The 20,449-nt window shown below is 35.7% G+C and overlaps 1 protein-coding gene and 1 long non-coding RNA gene across 9 annotated transcripts in view; one reads left to right on the top strand and one right to left on the bottom strand.

The window, feature by feature from the left end:
- The window catches only part of LOC126830419 (uncharacterized), a 129,230-nt gene that overhangs the window by 57,184 nt on the left and 51,597 nt on the right, over positions 1-20,449 (top strand). Inside the window, exons 1-4 of one of the 8 annotated variants that reach the window (XR_007683852.2) lie at positions 149-6,041; positions 6,521-7,389; positions 7,691-7,790; positions 18,427-18,490. The exons of 4 other annotated variants lie outside the window; for them this stretch is intronic. The gene's annotated coding sequence lies outside the window, so the exon portion shown is untranslated. Of the gene's footprint in view, positions 1-148; positions 7,390-7,690; positions 7,791-18,426; positions 18,491-20,449 lie in introns of those variants that run through there. 3 more of the 8 variants (XR_007683851.2, XR_007683853.2, XR_008788511.1) reach the window with 3 other exon arrangements.
- The window catches only part of LOC126830780 (uncharacterized), a 76,847-nt gene continuing 63,852 nt past the window's right edge, over positions 7,455-20,449 (bottom strand). The window contains exons 2-3 of the long non-coding RNA XR_007683980.2: positions 8,735-8,822; positions 7,455-7,698 (exon numbers count right to left, since the gene is read on the bottom strand). This is a non-coding gene — a long non-coding RNA (uncharacterized LOC126830780). The remainder of the gene's footprint in view (positions 7,699-8,734; positions 8,823-20,449) is intronic.

The raw sequence follows: 20,449 nt of genomic DNA, 5'->3' as shown, positions 1-20,449 counted from the left end.
TATTATTCTTCTTTTTAGGCTTTCAGACATGAAAGTACTATTGTTTTTACTAAAATTATTACATGTTTCGGTACGTATTGCTTTCGTAAAAGATTTTTTTTTTTTTTTCTCTATTTTAGTCTGAAGTTTCAGCCAAAACTATGCATTGTGCAAATATTCTAAAATCGTAGATTTTGATGGCCTCTGCGGAACTATTTATTAAATGTAAATTGGGTCATTTTTGACAAACTGGAATAGTTTTACGGATAGGACAAAAAATTGACCATATCTCGGTTGTTTGTTAACGGATCATCGTCGGGTTTTCATTTTTGGATTCTTTGACTAACGTTTTTTTCGAAAGTATTTGAGGTATCCAGTTGAAACTTTGTAGGAATGGGGAACACATTGATGCCTTCAAAATTGCATATTAAAAAATTTTGTGACAGCTTCCGGAAACTTTTTGAAATTGCAGAGGCCTTCCGATTTTTCCCGAACATGAATAGTTCTCTCTATTTTAAAAATAGACTAAAAATGACATATGGTGGTGTTAACCCCAGATATTGTCTTTCATTTTCAGACACTTGTTCCAACCGTTTGGCCATCAAATTGGATTTTGCAAAATAACATTCAAATCGTTATATTCAGCCGCCATTTTGATTCCGATTTTCGAAAACGTTTTTTTGTTTTTAACCTACTCCAAATGGAAACAATTCTTAGGGAGCCAATTTTTTAATTTCAATTTTGTTTTCTTCTGGTATCGCTTTTGAATTTTTTCCGACTTTTGACCTTCTATCTTGTGACCTAGTCGTTCAATGACCCTTGACCATTGCATATATGATAACCCTGATGTCTACTAACATCTAATACAGAGTGGTTCAATGGTCAATTATTTGTCCTTATATAAACATGCACAGTTATCTGCCTGACTGCACCGTCCGTGAGATTTTCTGAAGTGATCAAAATGTAGTCTTGCCCACGTGAATTTCGATGTCGCAGCAAATATACGTCATAAATAGCATCCACGTGGTATTATACAAACATGTATTGGTATATAAAGCCAAGTAAAAATACACTCATTACGCGCTTCGACTTTCGTGTTTATTTAATAGCGAACGTGAGCACAAATTTCTATTGTAATCTTTGATTTAATTTTTGATTTGGGTGATTTCGGTACAGAGCTAGCTGTAATAGCTTTGTTTCATTTCTAACTTTTTAATCCTGAGCGTGGCAAGATAAACTCATTACAACATTTTGGGATTTACTTTTATTTAGTGATTACAACCTTCGTTTACGTGGCGCTCTATTTACTTTAGGAAATAAATATTTGCTAGCTCTAAATAAGCAGAACTATTTGAGATCGGAAAATAACCGAAACAAATTTTTTATTGGGAGTCTTTCTTTTCCCGACACTTTTCGGTAACTTGGTGTAAACTATTTTCAATCATATTTAATTATTCTGTAGCCATAATCCTTGATCGACGGACTTAGTTTTTTTTTCTAGATAGAAGACTGAGCCCTGCAAGATGACATCCACCGATGATTTGCTATCCAGCATTGGATTGGACAAGTATCCCTATGATTTGAGCACTATAACCAAACTACCCATGGCAAAAATCACAAATAGGCTTATACTAGACATTGTTAATAAATTTCCGACAACTACGAAGCATTGGTCTATCATAACTGCTTTACATGACGACTGTGTGACGTTTGGTGACAATTACATTCACAAGACTGGTCAGACTGAAGACAAAGACTAGGAAGCTGGGTAAAAGTAAGGCAAAGTCCAATAAATGTATAAAGTCATACGACGATTTTATTGACACCCCATTTTTTCCATCAGCAGATACTAGTGAAATTAATTTAATAACTGATTTAAATAGGTATTTGCGGCGATTGTCAAAGTGTCATAAAACCGCAATTGCCCAGTTAAAAAATCGACTTCGGAAGACTAAAACATCATACGGCACTATATAGTTATTTATCTGTGGGACAAAAAATAAAGTGTTAAATTAATAGATTTATAGAGGTCTTTATCTCTCACTCTCCGCATTACATGCCATTATATTTTCCTCGTACTTTATCCGACAATTTATTTTTCATAACAAACATCATACTGCACAATATTTATTTATCTTTGGTACTAACATTATAAAGTGTTACATTATAGACGCCTCTCTCCCTCTCTCTTTTGCTCCCTCTGTATAACATGCCATTATAGACAGACCCGGTGTCTGTGGGTGTACAGAAATGAAAGCACTGTTCTTTTTAATACATGTAGTAGGCTAATCTTTAAACAATTCATGTCAAACGTCGATCTTTTCATATCCAGTTAAACGTGTATTTTAATTTCCACTGCAAGCATTATAAACAGTTAATATTAAGACATTTGATGGCGTGGGTATATTGTTAAAACAACTAAGCGTTTGCGCATGCGCACACATGTCAAATTCAATCGTCTCATCGAGTGTATTCCGTTACTTCACAGCAAGGATATAAACAATGTTTTCCGACTGCGATAATTGAATTTCGTTTCAGGGGAGTACGTTTCGGTTTTACGGCTACCAAGGGACATAACTCTTATTTTCACCAAGAGTTATCTGCCTTGATTATGGAGGCCGGGTAGATTTTGAAGCATTTATAACAATTTCTAAATGGTTATATCCTCAAAAATCAAATGTGGTCAGACTTCCATTGCTGATGAATGAAGTTTTTATGGTAAGTCTTATCATATAATATTAAAATAATCCCGAAATAGTGTCTGTTTGTTGTTAAAAAATTGAGTATGAACCACTCTATCTAATATCAAAAAGTTTGGTCTTGAAGTATAACTAACTTTGTTTTATTAAGTATTCAAAATAACAGGTTTTTCCACTTTAAAGGAGAATACTACTGCAAAAAGCTGTTTTAATATGAAAAATAACCTTAATATAGAATATTTTTGGCCCTGCGAAATTTTAAAAGTCATTCTGAATATTTTTACTAAGGAAAAATATACCCAAAAAAACGAATTCACATTTATGCATATCTGCAGCCTTGTTTTGATTTTTTTTCCGTGAGTGACATCAGAGACGACAGATGTAAATTTCCCTATAGAAGGGAATTGCAACTGAGAACTGCATCCCGTCGTTTTGACTAACTGGAAGCATAAACATGGTCAACTGCGTTGCTTGAATGATGATGTACTAATAGCACCAACAATAAATCAGGAAGGTGTCATATTTTTAAAAATTTCCAAGTGAGATAACACACAGAAAGGTCTGGACACAGCGATGTCAACGAGGCAAGAAGGGCAGGGCTGTTCTCCATCAAAACACGCTTCTCTTATTCGGAGCATTTCGACTTATCTGCTTACGAACGTGATCCTGCTCGATTGAAGGAATTGGGATATGAAAACCCAAGAGTGAAACTCCCGCCAGATGCCGTGCCCACATTGTTCCTGTGTTAATTTTGACAGTTCAACTGCGACTCAGGCTTACAGAAAGCGACGTTCAACCGAGGTAAGTAGTCGGTTCTGGCCTAAGTACTATGTCCAGTGACCAGTGAAATTTAAATAATACTGTCGATCAAGATATAGCAGTTACGTTATATTCTACGTTAAAACTGTGCATAGTTCTATGGTGAAACCCACACGCTTTCAAAATCTAGCAATAGAAATGACTGATGTAACCATAGCCTAAATACATGTACTAATGTAAATTAATATCCCCTTTTCGAAGCGTCTTTCGCATCAGTAGTAGGTGTGTAGGCCTATGTCAATGATTTTCACAGTCGCTCATAGATAGTCCTAGATGTAGGAAGCCTGTCAGTTTCAGCGGTACTCCGATAGGCCTATACATAACCTTCGTTTTTCAATTGTTGAACAAAGAAAGGAGGCTAGGACATATAATACCATATTTCCCTATCGCTAGGGTAAACTTATTGGAATTAATAGTTTATCTCTGATATACTTTCGCTGATGAAGCGTGAACATCAATTAATGAAGCGTAAAGTTATCGAGAATCGAAGGACTGTGATCAGACACGATACTCTGACCTAATCTGAACACAGCCTTCACAGCATTATGGCTGATGGCCCCACAGACGCCGGAAGCATGAAGGGCGTGGGTGTTTTTCTTCAGAAATTAGGCCTAAAATAAAGTTTATGGTGCATGCTGAACATTTCTATTGTAGATTGCTAAATACCTATATGCTAAGGAGATGACTTTAATAAATAAACTTTTGTTTGTTTTTATATCCTATATTTGTTAATATTATTAATATGTGAATTCATGATGACCAATGTTATATCCAAAATAAAACTAAAACAAGCATGTAGAGCAATGTAGAAAAGGATGGGTTATTACACTAAAGACTATTAACTAGAAGGCACATATACCACAGTGTTGCTATTTCAAAATTATTCTTGTCTGACATATTTACCGAAAATAAAGGGGCATAACTTTATTTAAGCAAACGGATTCTGACTACAATAAAAAAAAATCATGTGTCAACAAAATATCGTGCGTAATAAAAATAGGTGCACCTCTCTATTTTTCAAATTTAATTCCCGTACGGTATTCAAATTTGTGTCTGTAATATTCCTACAAAATTACGTTTATTCGTAATAGGCCTACTAAAGAAAGCTTGCCGACCCGTACCTGCTTCATATTCACACCAAAACATTCCTCCAAAATGATGTGTCTTCGTTTATTCGACAGAAGCTGACGGCAATACGTCAGTGCTGAGAATAGTTTGTGATGACGAAACATCGTTTGTCTTCTTTATAAAACAGTATTTTAGAATTCCATCGGGGAAACATCAAGGCCAGTATCAATGCAACCATGCTCGCCATGTTATTGTTATTTGCCCATGTGACATCTTTTTTCCCGCCAAGATGAAACATCCTAGTTAGACATTTAGAAAGTAACGCAAGCTCGTGGGAAGTGCCATTTTAGCCGCGAAGTAGTTTGTTAAACTGAGAGAACAGGTGTCCGGAAGAGTAAGCTTACATTTAGTGAAGTAGCCGTGTAGCGTAGCTGTGTAGCTGGGCCATTCGACGTACTGTCGGTACTCGGTAGATATGCACATCTTGGCGTTTATTAAAATCAAATTACTCATCTTTTTTAGCTGAAAAGTAGCCGGAAATTAGCCTAATTTGCCGGTTGCCTGCTTCTAATGACATCTCTGGTTCCAAACCATCATTGTTATTGCTCTTGCTCACATTTCTAATTGGCTCATACTGATAGGGAAGAACATTTGAGGCGAAATCAATGTCTGACAAGCTGTAACTTTCTGCCAATGCCATATTGAAATATACATCGACAGCTACACCTCTTGCGTCATGTCACGTGATTTAGCTTCAGCTCATTAATTGACCTTTCCGTCCGAGACCTGAAGCTCCTCCCACTTTTTATAATGACGTCCTATATGTATTGAATACTGAAGCGTTTCTTGATTGAATTTAGAGTTTAGACTACTTTTTTTATACATTTCACCGATGTGGTTGCTTGTATAGTTGATTTATGCTGACATTCGTATTTCGTGTAGCATATAGCAGATCATGACTCATGCTGGCATTGCACAATGGGTTCTTTGGGTCTGTACAGCGCAGTGGACGCTTACGGCTAGCCCCCGGATCCATTCACTTTTTTTTAATTGCCTGTATGGTTGTGTTTTCCTGAGTATGATGTCCTGTCCGTGTATTTGTTTTTGTGTAAATTTTGTGTGGTGGAGTCCCCCTGTACTTACTATTAGACAACATTGACGCGCCTTAGACATAAGAAAGCATGGCAATGGCAGAATGACGGTCAATCTTGTGCCAATCTTTTGGAACTTACAGCTAGTTTTGGGGAATATTGTGGAACGAAGTAAAGACACCAATGCTCCAGGTACTATAATGAAGGATATTTTCCTGACGTGAACCTGTTTTAGGCGATTGGCAGTTCAACCATCAATCATTTAATGTGTGACTGAACTGTATGAAGTCCGAGCTGGCAAGAGACAGAACGAGAAACCATATTTATTTCGTTTAAATTTGACCTTAAAGGAAGTAACAGACTACCATTGTTGCTGCCAGACTGGGTACGCAAATTCTACTTGTTTATTAGTTTATTATCACTTATGTTGATAAATGTAAGCATGGTTGAGTTATTACAAGTTAGTGAAGCGTAATGAGGGAGGGGGGGATACAAGTATCATACGTATAATAACGTATGACATTCTGCGGTCCTGCAACTTTTAAATTAATAAGGATCATCACAGTTGTTTGGCATAGTCTGGTCTGGATTTGATATAAATTTAGAGAAAACCAAGGTTGGCTAAAAAAAAGGGTACTTCTGTAGATTGCAAGGCCTATAAGGCCTATTAGGCCATCCTAAACACGAAGTTACGTTACTGTCGTGACTTGTACTGCTATTACTATATATTGAAATACCAAAACTTTAGACAGCGAATATATACACGTTTTATAACTGGTGTAGTATGTTTATAGTAGACCAGGCCACCCCATATTATACTCTTCAAAAAAAGTAGGGGATATTGAAATGCAAATACCTATGCAGGTTGTGATATGATAAATAGTCATGGACACTTGACATGCTTTGAGAGTATTTTCACAGATGAAGAACTTATCGCCCCTACAGAACCACTTCAAGGAAAGGTTGATGAAAACGGCCGCTTGCTGGTTTATTTACTGTTTAGTGTATTTTTGCTTTAGTGTGTTACGTTTAATTTGATCTGGGATTGGGAGACTTGTTCGTCGACATCAACATCAACTGACAACACTGCAAGAATTGGCCGTGGCACTGCAAGAGGAGTGGGTCAGATTGACCCAAATCGTGATTGGACGGTTGATTAGGAGCATGCCATGACGAATTGCTGAATGTCTGAGGATTGGTGGAGCAATTACTCATTATTAAGACAAAAATCAAAAACGTCCATTTTCACTTTTGACGGTGTATCTCTTTGTGAGTGAAATGGGGCCGTCAGATAAGTCGCCCATATGAAATGTTTATGTTCATGTGTAGGCAATTGGCCTGTTATTAACATACACTGGTTACCTCTAATAAAAACAGCAGTGCATTTCCGCAGTTTTGTATTGTTTCTGAATATCCCCTACTTTTTTTGAAGAGTATATGTTCCTTTCAACTAGTAAAATAGAAAAAACATGCCATGATTTTATCATGATGATTTAATGGGTAAGATGTGTGGCTACTGCTCCCTTGCTGTCGGGCTTGTGATTTGCACTCCCAACACTGGCAAATGACAGGCTTCAGTTTTCTCCCATGTACACCACTAATACAACAATGAAGATAAACCAAGACTAAGAGGTGACAAGATTGATCCTGTTACAGTAATCCGCATCCACATTATAAACACAATGTCATTTCGACATTTCATGAAAGAATACACTTCACGAGTGTAGGTACTGGTAAGTAATAATATTCAAAAGTATTAATAAAATGTTATTTATTTTAAAACACATGTAGTGTTTAGGCTACATCTAAATGACTAGATATAATAATGCAAACAATTTTACAATGTATCAAAAGGGAACAGACTTTGCAGAGAATGAAATTGTGAAATCACATGTTAAATTCCTTTGTAAGAGTTTGAAAAATTAGCTTACGGGTATATGTGGTTATCGAAGATTATTTATAATATTAAATAATATTAAGCAAAATACCAGTAAATTTTTTGTTAATTCTTGATATTTTTTTTTTCTTCTTCAGGAATGTTGCTGTAAAAGAATAAAAAAGTAACTAATAAGCTTATAAACTGATTATAAAATGTACACGTAAATAATGTGGTGTGTCTATATAGGCCTAAAAGGTATGTTATGTACAAATAATATATACAAGATGTAAGCTTATCCATTGAAATTGCAGTATTATTCCACTTAATTGACACCAGCATCAAAAATCAAAACATGATATTTTATGTCAGAGTTTTTCACAGATACCCAACAAATTTGTGTCATGAAATTAAATGATGAATATTTACCCTGATATTTCACCTTAAAGATGGGTTCCCAGAAAAGTATTTATCGGGTGGTTATTTCCAATAAAAGTATGGTAATTTTCTTATATATGGAAAGTAGAGATATCCAATCTTACTAGAAAAATATTGGATTCCCCAAAAAACACTCATGGAGTATATACAGGACAAAAATGTAAGGGTTCCCCTAATCAACAGCCCGACGATTAGGAATTTCTGCACGCGTGATGTCAAAGGTCACACGCGAACAAGTTGATAAACTTTATGAAGAGTTAGACGTTCAACACTTTGAGATAAAAATGACGGAAAAACACGTGGGTAGTGGATAATCCGAGAATTTAATTAGGATTCGATATTTGTAATAAATAGTAAGCGATTAAAGACAACATCGTCTTATGTATGCAATGAATTCTCCTCTGACTTCTAAGAGAGGTAAGTCCCATGACGTAAACATGACCTGGTTTGATCAAATTTTTATAGCAGGACATTCCTTCGCAATTACAATGTTTGAGAAGGATTTGAAGCAAAATTAAGACAAATTAATTAGTTTGAATAAGTTTTTAGTCCATATATACCATTAAATCACCCAGTTTGTACGCGGGAACCCATCTTTAATGTGACTAGCAAGACAAAACAACAAATTTTCAGAGGAAAAATTTATTTGGAAAGAATAGGCCTAGTAACAAGAAAAATGGGGGTAATGCTTTTCTGTCTTTGTATGATCTGTATTAATGTCCCTTGTAAACCCTTGATTGGATAACAAGCTGATATATATTTACCTGTCAACCATTTGTCTGTTTTTTATTGCTGCAGCTGAATATGGTTCTGGATTATTTTCTATTGGTCCAGGCAGCTTCACAAAAAGTGCTGAAAATCAGTTGATTTAACATGTCATTTGAAATACAAAGAAAGTACTCAAGCATTACATTTAAGACTACTAGTACTAGTTCAACAAGCCAAATAATAATGCCTGTAGAAGGCACATCTGGTCTAGCCTAAATTGCCTATCTTTACGAGCTATCATAGAATTAGGCCTAGGCCTCTAGTGTAACCTTCATTTGATTGTGGTAATAGAGTAATAATAGGCGTACTATAAGACTTTAAAGAGTGTACTACAGACTGTCCGGTTAGACTGTCTAGGCCTAGCCTACCGTGGGGCTGGAAGGGGTGGGCATAGAAATTCCCACCTTGTAGGCGAAATCTGCAATACAGAATGGGAACTGAGAAGAGTATGAACTGAATGAATGTTATAGAATAATGTGAGATAACCTGTAAAAATACCATAAAGTGTAACATACACTACATCAATCTGTTTCACAGAGGATTACGAAAGTCTCTAATATCTCTGTAAAAGATGACTACCTTTAACACGTGACGTCTCATAACGCGGCGTCAATCATTGGGTCAATGGCACTGTGCATTGTTTACATAAGACGTTCTAGTTCGGGCAGAATGGAGACTTTTACTCATTTAAATACCCATTTGCACTAAATAGGAAATAATATTTACCTACAAATACGTCAAACGCCTTTATTTATTTTTCTAATACATATAAAAAATGTTTTAGAATTTAATTTGTCGCAGGAAAAAAGTTAATATTTCTGCCTCATTAAGTCTCATCGATGTCATCCTTATCAGTGATTGTAGTGGCCTAGCGAAAATTCACTGCTGATCAGTGTGACACTACACATGTTGGTCCCGGCGTTTTGACAAATGGCGGATGTTAGCAGACGACGTGTTATATAGGTGAACACTCTTTCGTAGTCACGAAAATGTGACAGGCATCATAGTCACCAGTGCAGAATGATTGGCAGCTGTCAGCCATCACCTTGGAAATAACAAGGGAAATAATTTGAACAACTGGAGGCAGACAACATTGACTACTACATAAATGTTAAAACATGTTTTCCTGCTATTCCAGGCCATGAGTTTAAAGTAGAACAATATAGCCTTATTTTTATCGCTACCTTTGACAACCCCCACATAACAAGTGACGAAAGAAATAAATAAACATTCAATGTTTTAATTTTTCTATATATACCCCCACCCCCTCCCCAACACACACACATCATATTTATAACTTATATTGGCTACCACAGAAGGATTTCTTTTTATTCAGATTGGTGTCACAGCAGCAGGATTTTCTTCATCGGCCACAACAACAGGATTTCCTTTAGGTTATCCTTCACAGCAGGGATTTTGTTCAGATTACCCCCCAGTGGGATTTTTCCTGCAGATTAGTGCTCATGGCACGAATTTGTAAGGATTGCATGGTCCCGTCTATTTATATTTTTATAATAATATTAGTATTAGTATGGACCCAATGATTTTATATAGATTGCCTCCTCACAGCAGCATTTTTATTCTGATTAGCCCCCACAACAGGAGTTTTCTTTAGATTATCCATCACATTTTATTACAGCATATTTATTTTTATTATTTTTATTACAGCATTTTTATTTTTATTACAGCATATTTATTTTTATTACAGCATATTTATAGTGCCATCCTCGTGGGTTTTCTCCGGGTCCTCCGGTTTCCTCCCACTGCTAAAGACCCTTACGCGTAAGCGAATTATTGAAATAAAATTAAACCATATGTTAGTCCCGAAATGACCTGGTTTGTGTCGAGTGGACGTTAAACCCCATTTCTCTCTCTCTATATATTTATAGTGCGCCCTTTCATAAATCTTGTTCAGGGGCACTTTACAAAGTATTTAAAAGGAATTACCATTATATTTATTTATATAAGCGAACTAGCTGCATCATTTTTGTGTACCTACATGGATAATGTCTGCTGTGGAAAATTATAAGTTATATATATAGGCTAGCGGCCAAGGCCCAAAAAGGGGCTTAAATGGCGGATACCCCTACCCGAAGTAGAACAAAACACTTTGGATATTTTTTGATACATGTAGAGTCACATCACCAGAACTCAAAACTGGTTCTTGGGCAAATTTTCAACATGGCCCAATATATTTTTTTTTTGCACTTTTACCAATGGTCGAGGTTTCTTTAACGATAATAGATTTGATGGGGGTAGGGGTAGATTTTTGGTTCTTGTTCTTTGATGCTGAACAAACTTGAAAATCATTTACTATCATCTGAAAGAGTAATAGGTGACAAAGTCATATTTTTGGTCAAAACTTTTAAATTTGCATATATGACGTAATTGTGATGTAATAGTGACATCATTGTTATCATATTGTCATGAAAGTGCCAATTAAAGGGTAATTTGTTAATTAAACTTTGGAATCCTTATCTTAAAAACACAGATTTTGATTTTGAATAATCCATTGCAACGGATTAATAGAGTTATTATATTTAGACAGTAATACAATATGGTTTATTCCATATAAAGAGTCCACCAAGAAACTTAAAATCATAGTGTTTTTGTTATTTTACGAAATTCCAAATGTTCTAAATGCTACAATGATATATCAAGTGAATAAATTTAATCAACAGATTGGTTTAAATATCATCATTTGATATATTGCCATTGCATCATCCGGCATAATATTTAAAGTGTCTGCATATGGAAAACCATTAAATAAAGCGTCAATGAAGAGCGAGGCCTGACGCATTAAGGACTTGTTTTTCTCGGAGGAGGGCTCGATCGTGGGAAAGGGTTCGTCCCGGTAGGTGTATCTTTCGGTGTGTAGCAAATCTCGGCTGTAGTCAGATGAAGAGCGCCTGTCTTCGGACTGGCTGCTCTGATCGGCGCCAGGGCGAATGACCCGTTATCCCCCACCCCCACCCTTGGTGTTGTCGCAGTGACTTGACTGCCCTTCGTAGGCTTAGGTCTTCAACGGTGGAGTGGCAGGAATTGGGTAACAGTTTAGAGGGTTGGCGGCTCTGGTCTCCACTTGTCTTGAAACACGGACCAAGCAGTCAAACTTGAGCATGAATCATAGGGCAAAAACATGTCCTTCTCGTAGATTCCTTCTCAAATAAAACAGGGACTACTATCACCATTTCTTCTCTACCCATGATCAATTGGACAATTGGTGTCTGGTGTGTGAGTGTAAGGCGTCGTCTGTTAGAGGAAGAGTGGCTGCCAAGGTGTCCGTTGACCTATAGCAATAATGTAACGCAATTCATCAGGGGTACAACAGGCGCATGTTTTGTTCCTGGTTAAATTTATCACAGAGAACATTATATCATAAGTTAATTCAAGGCTCTCTCCGTAAGTGGGGCTAAGCTATTGACATATTTTTGTAAAAATCTTTTTGTTTTCCAAGAACTTGTGTTGTGGCAACGAGATAACGCATGTACTGTAGGTAAACATAGGCTGACTATTTCTCCAAGGCTTGTTGAAATTTCATGACCAGTTTATTTTTCTTCGTCGCCAAGTATCAATGTTGATATAGTTGGTAGTACAGTAGTAAGCCGAGAATGGTTATCCACAGTGTCAATTGTATGCAGCAAAAGCCTTGTGTACACTTCCTCGTGGTTCCTGAACAACAGGCATTTCTGAGTGTTCAAGTGGTTTTAATATCTCTCCAAATTAATATCTCTCCAAATCAAGATACATATTAATTCCCTCTGGTTTTGCTCGAACAAACATCTTGGTATATTACTTTTATACTTTGGCCAGATCATTCTGTTGATAAAGAAGGGCAGCCATGGAATGTGTTGTATTTTATACCATTAAGAGTCTCTTCAATTTGATCAAAGTGTCAGTGGCCGAATCTCTCATAGCAGCTCCTTCAGAAGTAACGGATCTTCTATATTTAATTGTTCTCATAATAGTGGCGATAGGAAGTGTTTGACTTCGGCGTATGTCCAAGAGCATGCAAAGTCACAGTGCATTTGGAGATAGTATGCGACTGGAAGATATTAGCTGGTATCCAAAATTTCAGTACGACTTAACACCTTCTTGTTGGATATTATGTTGGTTAACAAGCATAAAAGTTTCCTAGACCAAGTGGAACGAAATCTTTGCATAATGTTAGTGTAACACTATTAGTGATAACGGAATATCAGTTTTGTAAATATAAGATTTATTTACACCAGGAACAAGAATATAAAACAGAAACATAAATAAAACAGGAACATAACTCAAACAGGAACTAAACTACATCAGGAATATAACAATAACATTAACATGATACATTAAGACAACAATTCTGCCCTTCAGCCACGGCCGATATTCGTTCTCCTGAATCTCCTCTGCTTTTCTCTGCTCGTCTCAGGGTCTTATATATACCTTAGTATTACATTCTATTTAATCAAAAGCATTATCACTACATCTGGAAATTATTTAGTCCGTAATTAAATACGTACAAATATGTACGTATATATATGTAGTGGACAGCACAGTTTATATCTTAGATCAATAACATGAGGTTCAAAGGGTTCGCAGATATCGAGTTCAAATTGGTTCGATGTATCTAGATATATTTTACATGTATAAATTATGGTCTTATATAATATAATACAAGTTATTGAGCACTTTGTCATATTCAATAATAGATACTGTAAAACTATTAGTAGTGATAACAGAATATCAGTTCTGTAAAAATAAATTTATTTACATCAGGAACATAAATATAAAACAGCTACATAAATTAAACAGGAGCATAAATTAAACACTAACTAAACTACACCAGGAAACAATAACATTAACACGATAAGTAGAGAATTAATAAAAACATTTTTATTTTTATCGCTTTCTCTTATCTCATGACAGTCAATTCCTTTTAAGAATAGTTCTTTTCGAACAGATATCAACTCACAGTCTCGTATAACAATACTTCGTCTTCAGTTGAAAATCGACTGTGTGTAATCACTCTCTACTTCAGACCAGTAAGGATAACTCATGTTTTGTGTCACTTACTGATTCTTCAAATCATTGCTACGATCAACCATATCAAAGATCTCTGTGTTAAAATTATAGCTGGAATGTGTAAAATGATTTTAAAGGATCACAATGTTACTAATTCAACGATTTTTCGAAGAATGGCAACATACAGATATAATGAATTTCTAATAGGGTTGTCAGTCCAAAAATGGTTAAATGCCATTCCTGGTATTGACAAACATACGATGAAGCGAAATTCCATGCAAATGTTACATTTTACTTCTTTTGCTTGACATAATCTGCGCGTAATACAGGTTTATATTTCTTCGAAGTTGTAATTTACGATAGGCTGATTGTTGTCAGGTGACGTCCGTCGTCATCTTAAGCTGTTCGCGAAATCCGACTGATTACAAGCCAGGAGAAAAGCTATAGCGTTGTTAATTATTTTGATTTTGTTTTCAAAATTAAATGTTAAATAACAAATTATAATACACATTAGCATGGATTAGGCCATGGGAAAATTCAAATCGCGCACCGTTATTTTTAAAAAGAAATAACCTTGTAATAATCACATGTACTAACTTTAATCAGTAGAGCATGTTACAGAATGAATTTAACTATGTGTTTCAATCACAGAAGAAATATATGCAACACATGGCCTCCGACCCCACTATGCTTGTGCAACCATAATATAACAGATAGTAGCGTACTATGGGCCAGAATCTGAGTATGACGTCATCTTTGAATTGTGACGTCATGTCTAAACGCGAAATACGTCAATTAAGGCACAGTTGTCCAAGGAACCATCATGCCTAATTTTATGTCCATCGTACATGAATTGCCGGAGCCTTAGGCTTTTTTCGAAATGCGCCACCAACAAGAACATGATCAGTAGCGCTAAGGGGCCAATTACTGGCCCTAAAATGATATTTTGTGTGCTATTTGCGATTTTTTTAATTTAAATCACACAGTGTGCTGGAGAAAAACACAAAGTATGGCTTATCTGAAGCTTCTTAATCGTTAAATGGTTGGATTTTACGTATAGAGTCAATATCTATGATTTTTTACGGTTGCTGTGGAAACCAGGAGAAATAACTATTATAGCCCATTTTGAAAATCGCCCAAGAACCGATTTCATAATGTCGATAAAATTACCTTTCCAACTATACCAAATAACCCTTGTTCTACCATAGGAAGGGGCATCAGAAAAAATATGGGCTTAAACCGCTAGCCTAACTAACCTGGAAATTGTATACAAAGTTTTTTTTATGATTGAATTTAGTAGCCTAGGGTGTCCTCGTTCAGAATCTGCCGGGTGAACCTCGGTCACCCTTGAGCGTTTTGAGAAATTCAAGACGGCGTCCAAGACGTCTGGCACATCAAATAATCCCCAATAGCTCCCATAGTATTTATTCTAGGATGATAATTTTGGTGTCTAACCGTATGTTTCTGGGGTCAAGGAATACACTGAAATCATTTATTATGTTGTGGGGTGATTAGATGATATTAAAATCATACATGCCAGACAATATGGCCCAAAATTGACAGACAAAATGGCGGCTGTTCGTTCTCAAATAGCGTAAAAATATGGTATATCAAGGTTGTAGACCCTATAGAGGTCACAACTTTAATCCAATTTTGTTGAAACTTGAAATGTAAGTTTATAACCCAAAGATCTTGGTTTATTAAGATATTCACGCAGATCTGACCGTAACTTCCTGAACTATGGCCCCTGATTGTACGAAAAATCACGTTTTTAGCACCGTTACACCCTAAGGACGGCTGAGTTCGAATTTCGTGAAAATCGACCAAAAACTGACAGACAAAATGGCTGCCCTTCGTTCTCAAATAGCGTAAAAATATGGTATATCAAGGTTGTGGACCCTATAGAGGTCACAATTTCAATCCGATTTTGTTGAAACTTCAAATATAAGTTTATAACCCAAAGATCTCGGTTCCTTTCGATATTCGTGCATATCGGATCGTAACTTCCTGAATTATGGCCCCTTATTGTACGAAAATCGCGTTTTTAGCTTGTGGACCCTATAGAGGTCATAATTTTTATACGATTTAAAAAACCGTATTATTATATCACCGTTACACCCTAAGGACGGATGAGTTTGAATTTTGTGAAAATCGGCCCAAAATTGAGAGACAAAATGGCCGCTGTTCGTTCTCAAATAGCGTAAAAATATGGTATATCAAGGTTGTGGACCCTATATAGGTCACAATTTTTATCCGATTTTGTTGAAACTTGAAATTATGTAAGTTTATAACACAAAGATCTCGGTTCCTTTCGATATTTGCACATATCGGATTGTAATTTTCTGTATTTTGTCCTTGATTGTAGGAAAAATCACTTTCTTTGTAGCTTGTTCTCTTTCCATCTCTCGAAAATGTGGGCGTATCCTGCCTGGCAGCCGCTGGTTATCCGATTTTGTTGAAACTTGAAATGTAAGTTTATAATCCTAAGATCTCGGTTCCTTTCGATATTCGCGCATATCGGAACGTAACTTCCTGAATAATGGCCCCTAATTGTACGAAAAATCGCGTTTTTAGCTTGTGGACCCTATAGAGGTCATAATTTTTATCCGATTTAAAAAAACGTATTATTATATCCCCGTTACACCCAAAGGACGGCTGAGTTCGAATTTCGTAAAAATCGACCCAAAACTGACAGACAAAATGGCTGCCCTTCGTTCTCAAATAGCGTAAAAATATGGTATATCAAGGTTGTGGACCCTATAGAGGTCACAATTTCAATCTGATTTTGTTGAGTTTGAATTTTATGAAAATCGACCCAAAGCTGACAGACAAAATGGCCGCTGTTCGTTCTCAAATAGCATAAAAATATGGTATATCAAGGTTGTGGACCCTATAGAGGTCACAATTTTTATCCGATTTTGTTGAAACTGAAACTTGAAATGTAAGTTTATAACACAAAGATCTCGGTTCCTTTCAATATTTGCGCATATCGAATTGTAATTTCCTGAATTATGCCCCTTGATTGTAGGAAAAATCACTTTCTTTTTAGCTTGTTCTCTATCCATCTCTCAAAAATGTGGGCGTATCCTGACTGGCACCCGCTGGTTATGCTAACGTTTTCACCGCAATAGCGGCTCTTCAAGCATTTTTTAAACAATAATTCAATTAACAATAGTATATGACGTCATAGTTACATGATAAAATTATTATACAGGCAAGGGTAGTTATTTCTTAGCCTACAGACTACAAATATTCAATCTCACTACGGTCTTTATTTTATATAATTTAATTATTCTCTTATTTAGAATTAAGTTTCGGGTGGTACTTCTCAATAAAATAGCTTTTTTTGCCTCCAAGAGGTTGTTTTTGCTATTAAGTCTATATAAAGGAAAAACACAGGTTTTACACTTTGAATTACCACATTTCGAAACTGTTGGTATTGAAGCGACTGAATCATATTTAGAAGATGTTATAATCCTAGCTAGATTGGAAGGTTGCTTTAGACTGTTGATTATATTTGTTTTTCTCAATATTTTATCCATCGTTTGGCTATTTTTAAGGATATGGATACAACGTTCCTTTTATCAGAGTTTACAGGAACTTTAGGTTGTCTTAAAACACTTTGATCCACACTCAATGCTCTTTGGTTAGCATCATCTATTAATTCACCTGGATATTTTTGTTTTAATAAGAAACCTTTTAGTTCCTGTAGTCTCTGAACTTTGACATCTTGATTGTACACAATTGTACTAATTCGTCTAGTTGGGTTATGTGGGATGTTTCGTTTCGTATGAGAAGGGTGACAAGAGTTAAAATTTAGATATTGATGTGTATCGTTTTTTTTGTAATACACATCAGTTTCAATAGAGCCGTTTGCGTGTAGCTTAACTGTCACATCCAAAAAATTTAATGTGGTTTGACTCTGCTCAGTTGTAAACTGAATACTGTCATCTAAACTATTTAGCATTTTATGAAGCTCTGAGATAATTTCTTGAGATACACTGAGTATCACAGAACAATCATCTAAAAACCATTTCCATGATGTCTTAATTAAATCACCGAATTCATTGCCAAACATTGTTCTCACCCTCTCATACCACATTTCCTCAAGATAACCTAAAGTTAAAGTAGCATAGGGAGAGCCAACTTTTGTACCCATAGCAACTCCCTTGATTTGTGTATAGTATAGGCTATTGAAGAAAAATATGTTATTTGATATTGCAAGATCTAATGCACCAAGGATAAATGAATTTGAAAACCGGTCTGGTATGAGGTCTGCATGGTTATTTAGCCAATATTCGACAGCTTTTAGTCCCAGATCTTTGCTTATATTGTTATATAAATTAACTACATCAAAGCTAATAATTGTGCAGGTTCTACCTGTGCAGGTAGAAAATTTATATCATCGCGAAGAAAGCTTTAACGCGAGAACATAATGGTTTAAGATGATGTTTATAAAGTTGCTGGGTACTGCTATTGGGTTCCCCTATGATTGGTCGAAATTTTAAGTCTTCTGGACTAAGTACTTCAACAACTTCATCATTAGATTGTGACGTCATAGACTATTGTTAATTGAATTATTGTTTAATAAATGTCTGAAGAGCCACTATCACGGTGAAAACGTTAGCATAAAAATGTAGTTTTATTTTGCCATCTTTAATTTCAATTATATATATATTTCCAGAAATATTAGCACAACCGTAAAGCTGCACTACTTTGTTTCACGGTAAACGATGAAAAGATAAAAGGTATGCCGAGACAAACTGATTTCAACACTGGTTTAATAACATTTTAACATTTTAAAGTACTTTTCCTCCGTCTTGGGACTATTCATAAATAATGTCATTGTATAAAAATGGACAGTATAGTATATTTATACATATTTACATAGTAACACTGTGGTTCTAATTGGCTATAGTTACTATTGTCTATGGTTACATAGTATATCGTTAACTAATAGAAAACATGTACACACATGTGTTAATGTGTTAATTATAACAATGGGCCAATCACTGAATCCATGTTGAATGAAAACCGTCGGTAACTTAAAACGGTTACTAAAAGACAGTCTTGCTCAAAGAAAACACCCCGATGTATATAAAACACCAGTGAACATTCCATCATTCTTAAAAATTATTTATTCAGAATGGCTACGAGACGAACCGCTTATACCGCTAAGGAGAAGTTGAGGGTAATTAGTTACGCTGAAGCACACGGTAATAGGGCCGCGGGTCGTGAATTTAGTTTGGGGGAGTCAAACGTGAGACGTTTTGTTTTTCTTATATCCATATTTTATTATATCTATACTGTGCCTATAACTATGCTGTGCTATACTGGTGAACCTGTTTGTTTTTATTATATGTTTTTATTATACTTGTGTTAATTTTTTATGTCATTAAAATATATTTTAGTCGATGGCTTAAATTTTTTCTGTTCTTCGATATATTCTGCCAGTTTAACTGTAATCCCGCCCATTAACGCTGTCATTGTAACAGACAATACCCATAGCCTATGGTATAATGAGCGTGTGCTCAATGGAAATTACCCTTCTAATAGCCAATGAAAACTCTTTGTCTGTCGAAAGCCCCGCCTTTTCGTCAACTTGACTGATATCACCGTTGACGACACACTGTTTGGATTGCCAACAGTGGCTAACTGTACCGGTAAACGGATTAGCAGAAATATATGTCATCAAATACGCAGGAATAATAGAAATATTAACGAGAATTTTGCAGGTATTGTTAGCACTGTCGTTTATGACTAACGGTATACGGAAAAGCCGGAATAATAGAAATATGACTAACGGTATACGGAAAAGCCGATACCGTATCTTAAATGGCCGCCATATTTATTGCACGAAAAAAGACGACATCGGAATGTCGGAATAGCAGAAAAATATGTCATCTAATTATTTACGATATCTTTGCAGATATTTTAATAACACTAAACCGCTATTGACCCATATTGTTGCCACTGTCATCTATGACTAACGGTATACGGGATATCGGTATGGGAAATGGCCGCCATCTTTATTGCTGTTGTCGATATGATCAACTTCAGACCTCGATGTTGACACACAGAAAAGCCAAGATTTGCTTAATACTATGTATAAGGCGCACCCCTTCTAGAAAATAAAATACCTGGTAAAAAAAGTGCGCCTTATACACCGAAAAATACGGTAATGCTATCAAGACCGGCTTATACTTACAAGATGTTTGTCAAAACGTTCCATTTAGGACAACACGTATACATTTAATAATACATATAACATAGAAAACACATACATTTACACACAAGTAATACATTCATACAGACATGCGATACTCTTGTTGGCTAATAGTCTTGTTTCATCATTTTCATTCTATTATGGATAATCGCTCCTAAATATTTCCAATTGTAAATTAAATTATGAATTAGTCCATATACGATTCGAAACATTTATGTGTTCTCCTTTACATGGATCTTTACGGGGAAAAAAGTCAAAATGGGAAGGTTATTTTCCGTATAATGCTATGAAGACCGGCTTATACTTACAAGATGTTTGTCAAAACGTCCATTTAGGACAACACGTATACATTTAATAATACATATAACATAGAAAACACATACATTTACACACAAGTAATACATTCATACAGACATGCGATACTCTTGTTGGCTAATAGTCTTGTTTCATCATTTTCATTCTATTATGGATAATCGCTCCT

The sequence above is a fragment of the Patella vulgata genome, chromosome 1 (genome assembly GCF_932274485.2).
Source record: "Patella vulgata chromosome 1, xgPatVulg1.2, whole genome shotgun sequence".
In the NCBI taxonomy this organism is placed as follows: Eukaryota; Metazoa; Mollusca; class Gastropoda; family Patellidae; genus Patella; species Patella vulgata.
Note: the sequence above shows the minus strand (reverse complement) of the source record. Positions and strands in the feature narration are given on the sequence as shown.